The sequence below is a fragment of the Macadamia integrifolia genome, chromosome 7 (assembly GCF_013358625.1).
Source record: "Macadamia integrifolia cultivar HAES 741 chromosome 7, SCU_Mint_v3, whole genome shotgun sequence".
Taxonomy (NCBI): Eukaryota; Viridiplantae; Streptophyta; class Magnoliopsida; order Proteales; family Proteaceae; genus Macadamia; species Macadamia integrifolia.
In genome coordinates, this window is record NC_056563.1 from 12,219,629 (window position 1) to 12,228,879 (window position 9,251).

Consider the following 9,251-nt stretch of genomic DNA (forward strand, 5'->3'; position numbering starts at 1 on the left):
TAAAGGTCATATGGATAGATATTTCATTTCATTGCCGTTTTCCCATGTGGGAAGGCACCCAACATGGGTAGAGAATCCAAACTCAAATTTTTCGTCCCTTTTATCTTTTCCACTTTTTTTCCATCAAACAAACAGCCTACAGCCCAAGGGAAGTAGCCTCCCATGGTATTGCTTACTTTTTCATGATTCTGGTTGTGTACTTCTATCTTCTTTTGTCTAAATTTAATTTAATTTCTTTTCTATTTCCTCAATATGAGAAAAAGAAATTCCTATTCTAAACGAATCTAGGAATATGAAGACAATTTAGAACGATTATATATAACAAAACTCTTCTACCAATATATATATATATATATATATATAACAAAACTCAAGGTCATGATGTCTACTTAAACCCCGCTCCACCCTAGGATTAGGAGAATGTGATTACTCTCACCATCCTTTCTGGACTGCCAAAAATCAATTTTATTCGTCCCACTGAGTGCTGGGATCATTGATGTGTAAGTATTATCTATCAATCACACTTTGCTTTGAGGAGAGCATTAGAAGGGGAAAAAAACAGAAAGGGAGGGCATTATGAGATTTTGGAAACCATTATTGGTGTGAGTTTTGACTAATGCAATAATGCAACCTTAATATACAAACATGAATGGATGTAGAGATTCTCTCTTCACCATGGGTGTCAAAAATTCACAATATGACTATTTGGTAACCTCACTTCTATTTATGAGTCTGTATTTATATAGGTTCCCAATGCCCAGATAGATCCCATATATATGAATCTAAGACACTGCCTATGAGATCTTTTTGTGTCATTAGCAAAACCCTTAAATTTATGGGGAAAATTTTCTCCACCATATGTGAAGGAAATTGGTAAACCCATGATTTGACAATCACAATTACTCTATTCTCTTACATTAACTTCCCTGGTAATGAATCTATTGTGCATTTGTAGTTAGCTTAATTTATCCAACCCACTGCTTTGCTGAATATAAAGGGCAAGAGATCTTTGACTAGTCACGTACTCCAATGCCAATACGAAGGCCAATGAGAACGTACTCAGGGGCATATAACATGTATGAGATTTTTAATTTCATAGGAGGCAGGTGATAGTTTTACATGCTGATCATGTGTTTTGGACACATTAGCTATGCAACAATGTATCGTTCTTTTTCACCTTAAGCGAAGAAAATTCAATTCTTAAAATGCCACTCAATTCCTCTTCATTAACACTCCAATGATGAATTAAAAACTTTGCTTTAGATGATGCATCTATTGATGACAAAGTTATAAAAAAACCAAGAAGAAGAAGAAGATTCATTTCAATCAAAGTGAAACTCAGGAATAGTCAACAAATAACTTAGAACTGCTTACTTATTGTGCTTCCGAAGGTCTAGGCTCTCTAGAGATCAACTAAGCACTAATCTCTCCTAGTGATAAATTAATACATTGATTTCATAAGAACAAATATTTCAATATGGGAAAAAGAACTTTGTGACTTTGTGGGTGAGTTTACTGGCTGTGCCTAGACACATAGGGGCAAAATGACTGCCCACCCTCTTGAAATGTGAATATGGGGTCCTATTATGCAAATACGCAGGAGCCATGTTCCCCCACCGGAAACACTTTCCATTTCAATATAAGTACTCTTAGGGGTCATTTGATAACACTCCGCGAGAATGTTTCTGGCGTTCATCTATTCCGTGGGAATGCAAATAGAACAGAAACGTGTTTGGAACGTCCGGTTCATTTTTGTATTCTCGCGGAGTGAACTAGGAAAAAAGAATAAATATAGAATAGAATGCAAGAACACCTAAAAGGTGTTTTGTTTGTTCTTTCCGCAACTTAAAAATGAACAAAACCCCTTGCCTTTCCCAACCACTCCCGATAAAATCCCACAAAAATCCCAGCGACGAGATTGCCTACTTCCCTTGCAAGAACCCTAGAAATGGGGTCTCAACTCTCAACCATCTTCTTCAAAGGTTCTCCCGCCACACAGAAGGTATCATCTCTCTCTCTCTCTCTCCCCATTTCTTTGTAAAAATTATTGTGTATGCGAGTGGCAGTCTTGCTTCATTATTTGATTTCTTGAAAATTGTATTGAGCTAAATTTGGAGTCAAACCAGTTATAAGCTTTTATTATTGGATTTATTGAAACTTGTACCGACCCTTAACCAAGATACGATTGGTGTTCTATAAATCAATGTGGGTTTTCACTAGGGAAATTGATAGCTTTCTTTTACTTAACTGATTCTGTAACATATTATACATTGTTTACATTCACATGATCTTTGTTGAGTGATAGAACGCTTGGATTAGTACAGAATGCAAAGAAAGTATTTCCTTGGATCAAAGTTTAATGTTTTGCAAAATGCTTTGTTGAGTGATAGAATGTTTGGAGAGCTAACTTGCAGTTTTGGAAAACAATAGCTTTCTTGAAGAAACTACCCATGCACTCGTAGTACCCAAGATTGGGGTCCATTGGGCAACATAAAAACCTCTTCTGCTGAGACTCCTATCTTGTCAACTCCCTTAAGAGTAGGGGAGCCCATTTGGCCCTGTCATTCTCGGCCTCTTTTTTATTTTATTTCTCTTTTTTCTATACTTTTCTTTGATTGAGTCTCAGATGCTAATGCTTTTATTTCCCACCAATAATTGTCATAACTTGTGGTCTCTGTAATTCTCAGTTTTCCCAACCCCCAATAAAAATGAAAAGAAAAAAAAAAGTGGGGATTTGCATTTTTTTTTTTGGATAAAAAGGATTTGTTCCTCTTCTATAAACTTATAAAGTTGCCTTTATTGATATCCATGCATCATATTCTCTTTTCTAAATTCTACAAATATGCCATAGATTGGATTTTTTTATCATCATCCAAATGGAACCCATCAAATGATTGATCTCTATGCACCAGATGTGATAGTACCCAATAGAAATGATTAGCATGTCAATTAACAAACCTAGTCCCAGATTAATGAGGACAATCTTGAATACTAAATTTTTTTTTAGCATGTATTCACTGCAATTAACTCTGATTATTGGATATGTTGATTATGAAACATTATCTTAAATTTTTAGCATGAATTCTGATTTCATATCTCATTAAGTTATTTGGGTTTTCTCTCACTTGAAAATATTAGAACTAAAAGGACTAACTACATAAGTATTCAAAGAGTAATGGTGAAATAGATGCATTTTTTCAACATTTCGGGGAAGATGACTACTACGATCCTAATGAAGAAAGAGTCAGGGTAGTCAACGTTCATGAATAACAAGAAGATGGTGATGTTGTTCGTACTTCTACTACAATTCATCAAGGCAGTCAACGTACACAAGGAAGACAGATGCATGAGCTAAGGATACAAATTGCAAATCAGATGGCTGAGATAAGGGTTACCCCCTGATTTGATTGTTTATGTAATTAAATTTCAAGACACCTATTTGCAGTTATGATTTTTATTTTGTAATTCCTATAAGCTTGAATAGTAAACTTTTGTTTTTTTATTAAGATAAATGTGGAAACTCTTTATGCTTCAATTTTATTATTTCCTTTAAGTAATAGTATTTTAAAAGATAATTTCATAAACAAATTATTTCCTTATTTAAGTTAAATTTGACCATAATAGCATGTATGCAATTATTGATTTTATTGTTCAAAAGTGAATTTATATAAAGTCTCTGTCAAATGTTGTTTGTGTTCTTTTCCTATTCTAAGGATATTTCTGGAATAGTTTTACCAAACGTTGTTTCTATTCCGCCAAAGTGTCCTCACAGCATGGAATCGAAAAATAACACTTCTGTAAAAGAACATTCTCCAGGAATAGAAATCTTATCAAATGGCCCCTTAGTATAATGGAAATAATTAAGCTGTGACAATCTCAACTGAAATGTATTTCCCAAAGAGCTATGTTGCCTTGACCCACAAGAGGATGAAAGGCTTCATTAATTATTCTTATGCTTAAAATGAAATCATGGCAGACAAAATTTTTGAAAACCAGTCTTAACTTTATAGTTTTCTTGAATTATTTGTTTAAAGGAACGACTAATTATATGGATTATGGGATTCCCTACTGACAGTTGGATGAGAATAAGAGTTAAGTGGGCCCAATGTTGATTCCAATTCAACTGTAGAACCAGTGGATACCACAGTGGAAGCATTTCCACCTGAGTCTAAAACTTGTGTGCTGCTGCTTACACAAGGATTTTACTATCATGACTAGTGGAAGAATGAAATTTCATCCACCCATGTCTAAGCACAAATATCTATCAAACAAATGGATAAAATAAACTGATGATTAGAAAATAGAATCCATATTGAAACATGGGAGGATGGGATTCCATACTTCATCACCCATAGCATATTCCATGCTTTCAAGATTCTGGCATCATATTTATCCAAAAAAATAAAGTAAAAAAAATATTGTGGCATCATTTCAGCTCTTTCTAGTTAAAATGCAAAATCAGTAGCCTAGTGTTGAAAATGCCCTTAATTTATTATCATTCGAGTCGGCTGGTTGTGGATTTGAGTCTTGACATGTCCACTATCGCTCATTGGTCTTATGGAAGCGCTGCTTGCCGTACGGAGGCTTGTCTTGAGGTCCATGATTACTATCATGGAGCACCCTAAAGAGTTAAAAGGCAATTTCGGTATCTAAGAAAAGTTGTTCAATCGAAATTAAACTGTACTGAATTACTTATTCTCAAATCAAATCGAATATACACATGTATAACAACTATATAATATGTATCTTAGAATATATATTATATATGTATTTCATATATTATATATTATATATAAGATATGAATTATGAAATTGATTGAAATTGAATCGAAATGAACGAATAAGGAGCCATTTATGAAACTTAATGAAAACTGTATCAAAACTGATTAGCTCATACAATTTCGATATTGAAATTGCATTTGAGTTCTCTATTATGGTTTTGGTTTCTCCTTTCTATCTCTAATTATCCTGATTTCTATTTCAACTTTTGGGGACTCAATAATAGAAAGACCAGCTGGTAGGAAAAATAGAAAGGCAGCAAGCTGGCTCTTACCCTATAAACCAAAGTCCCTATGGTGGTGAGACCCTCCACGCCATTCCTCAGCTCTCTAAGATGCCAAGTGTCCCTCAAAAGGAAATATAGTGGAAACGATTTGAGGTGAAAATCAAGAGAGGAATGGATGATGAAGGTCAATCATCCATCATGGGATCTCCGATCCTTAGGCTTTTTGTGATGAGGAGCTCATGAGCTGGTTAATGTATTAATGCCTTATGTACAGAGATGATTTTGTCAATATTCTCACGATTCCGTTCAAATCTTTGTGAACAAAGTTTTTCTAGGCTGTGTTTGGTAATGTTATGAAAAACGTTTCTAGGGTTAATGGAATAAAACGTTTGGTGCATTCATGGTGTTTTTCGTTTCTTTGGAACAAAAAATGAAAATTTATGGAACAACAAAAGGTAGTTTCATCGTTTCAGTTTCGATCCAAAAAAGAAAAAAATAATAAAAAAAACTATATTTTGACACAGAAACTGAAATTTTTGTTTTTGATATGAAACGTCATTTCTGGAATAGAAATGTTACCAAACGCAACCTTAGTACTTGAACGAGGAGACGGCCTAGATGTGATCCCCTCATTCCCCCATGCGAGGAACAGATTCTCTTTTTCACCGTGGCCTCAAGAAAACTCAGTCCAATTTTATTGACCAATATAAATCATCTAAGTACTCACAAGACACATTGTGATATGCAATACTTGGTATAATAATCAAGCAAAGTCATCCTAATGTCTCATACATGATCTCCTCACTGAACTTTACATAAGAATGGAAAATAAATCACCTCTTCAATATTGCATTCTTGAGATAACCTAGCACACCTTGGTTTACATAGGAAAGCTAAGATAATAATCTCATTCATGAATCATTCCGAATATTTAAGGCCATATCTGGAAAATAAAAACCTATTATAAAGGAATTTGATAAAATTGTGCATCTACTTCCAACCATAATTCCTAAAACCAAACAGACATCCAACCCTAGAATTACATAGGAATAAAATAATATTATGTCACAATATCAAGTTCATTCTAATTTCCATGCCTGAAATGAGCTCATTCTGTATGGAAATAAGAATGGTATAAAAACCATATATTTTACTAACTCCTTGGAAATCAAAGAAAATATGGCCCCTGCATTACTATCATTTAATGAGTCCATGACTCGTTAATGCTACCCAGCATTATTTCTTCATAGAAAAGATGGCCAAGCTATTCTCATACCACAAACTTGCCTTACATTGAATTAGAGGAAGCTCTCCCAACAGTGAGAGAGAGAGAGAGATCTGTAGTGGGTATTTGACCCTGCATATGGGGAGCTTGTTCTCCCAAAGTGTTGAACAGATGAGCTGGGGCTGTCAAATATTAGTTCTTTTCCCCATAAAAGCGAGTAGGGACATTGGAAGTTTTGAAACAACCAAAGAAGATGACAATTGACATATTGCTGGATAACCTCAAAGGAGAAAGCCCTAAAATGAAATATGACTAGAAACCAAACAAAGCCCAGCAAGGACATGATGTGCTTGGAACAATCGATCATTGTTAGCACAAGGCTCTATTATTTTGAGTCCTGGATTTTATCAAGTCTTCCTTTGGGATATGGCTCTTTTTTTTCTTTCCTTTCTTTTGTGGGGTTATAGTTTCTAAGTGGGTTCTAATCTGCTTGCAAAGTTGTTTTGATTGGAAATCTTAGTGGCTAAAGTCATCGGGTATTCAAGTTTGAAGTGACAAGTGTCTTTGGTCATTTGGCTTTTTCTCTTAATTTCGAGGGCAGACCCAAGTCTCTTGACCCACGGTGGGTCAAGAGATTCTGTGTCTTTATTGCCACCGGATGGGACTTTAGGGTAGAGGCAGACTTCAAAAAATAGGGATAGACCGAAAATTTTATCTCAAGAAATACCCTGATATTTCTAAGCTAGTTTTAGATTTTATAAAGAAAATATTTGAAGAAATTTCTCATTTTTCATCAAAATGAAGTTGTAGTCTTGATCATCAACAAAGAAGGAAGGAGATGTAGATCAGATAAGTCTAATATTATGGATTGGTCGATCCCAATATCCTTTGCTTATATGTAAAGTTTCAACCGAAAAGGACGATTGAGATTAGCATATCACAAAAGAGCACTATAAATGAATTTCTCCCTATTTTTATAGGAATAGACTTTGGGAAGCGCTTCATCTTGGAGTAGAGGTGGTTGCCAGTTGCAATAGAGCGTTGGCCTAAGTCCAAGGGATCAAAGAGGTCTCTTGTTTGATCCCACATTGGATGCTTGACATCCTTTATTCCCCTATTCCCACACCCCTGGCCGTCCTTCCTTGATTAGGAATGCCTACTTCTAGTGGTTTATGGGCTTTCCAAAATATATATATATATATATATATATATTTAGGCTGTTTTTGGTATGCATTTCTCAATGCATTGGTATGCTTATTCCTCTGATCAGTCCTAAGCTCCTTTGGTTGACCTATTGCCCCCTTGTTGTCACAATACAAGGAAATGTGATCCTTAACAAGCTGGGCACAACTTCGAGATCACTCAAGAATTTCTTCAGCAAAATTACTTCTTTGTCTACTTCACCATCTACTATGTATTCGGCCTCAGTAATATAATTAATTGTACAGTTTTGTTTTGCACTCCTCTAAATAACACCTCCATTACTTATCATGAAAGTCATTCTTAATGTGGATTATCTATTAGTTTTCTCGGTCTAAAAATCAAAATCCGTGTACCTTATAACTGACAACTGATCTGACCCATAAACTAAAAGTATTGGGAGAGAGTTGAGCAAGCCATCAACTTTCCGTAAACTAATGACATGCATCAATCACAAGGCAGGACACAAAAGGATAAAGGGTCTTTTCTAAAGGGATAGGAGAGAGGGTGACATCTGGACATCCTGGCGATGTGCCTAACTTTTTCTCTTATGGTTCTTACAAACCACCATTTTTAAGATTTTTCTTAATAAATCCAACCACCGAAGCATGCATCTCAAGAAAGATCATTTCACTCTATCATAGGCCTTATTAGGATCAAGCTTACAAGCCAGATTAAAAAAAAAAAATTGATTCAAATAGATCAATACCACAAAATTCGATTCGATTTTTAAGAACCATGGAGAGACTTGTTTGACCCTATAGCTTCCCCCTTTCACTAGTGCCTTCAAGTGACCTAAGAGAATGAGATGTGCTTACTGTTCCAGGCCACAAAAATATCATGGGCCTCGTTTTTTTTTTGGTAGAAATATCATGGCGTTTACAACAGCAAAATAAAGAGTTTGCAGATTTTTGTCGCTAAAATGGCCCTATGTACCCAAAAAAAGGTTAAAAAAATCCCATGATATGAATTAGTTGTCTTGTACTACAAGTTGTATATCACTTTGACAGTGCACTAATGTATTCAATTACAAATGCGCCACATCGTGTTGAATTGTGCTTTCTCAAATGGAAAGTGCCTAGTGATTAATTTCAATTTTCATCCATGGCAAGATATTACCTACTCTGATAGGTGAATCTCATAGATTAAAACTGCATCATTTCATGTAAGAAAAATCCCATCATATACAAATATTTCAAATGAATCGATATAAACCCGCCCTCTCTATCACAAATGCAACACATTGCATTGAATTGTGCTTTCTCAAATGGAAAGTGCCCAGTGATCAATCTCAATTTTCATCCATGGCAAGATATTATCTATTTTGACAGGTGAATCTCAAAGATTTAAACTGCATCATTTCATGTAAGAAAAATCGCATCATATACATGCACTTCAAATGAAACGATACAAACCGCCCCGTCCCGTCTGCCCCTCGCCCTTTCTCTTTTTTGTTCTGTTCCACCAGCTCCTAGTAAAGAAACCGTCTTCATGCAACAGACCCTCATAGCCATCCCTAACTTTAGTCATATCATTTTAGTAAAGTCATGGATGGTACTATGAAAACCTTCCCATAGTGGCCCTATAGCATCTATTAATGGAAGCATTGAAAGTGGTAGTAGTCCAAGCCACAAGGATCAAGGAGCCTTTACAACTACAAAACACTTTAAGTGGGACTGTGGGAGTCTGTAGTGTTTTGTCGTTCAAATGGCCTACTACTCTAACTGCTACTAAACACTAGTGGGGACCTGTAGTATCTTGTAATCACTATTCTTGTATATGTAGTATCTCCCGTACATTAAAATATCCAATTATGGATGT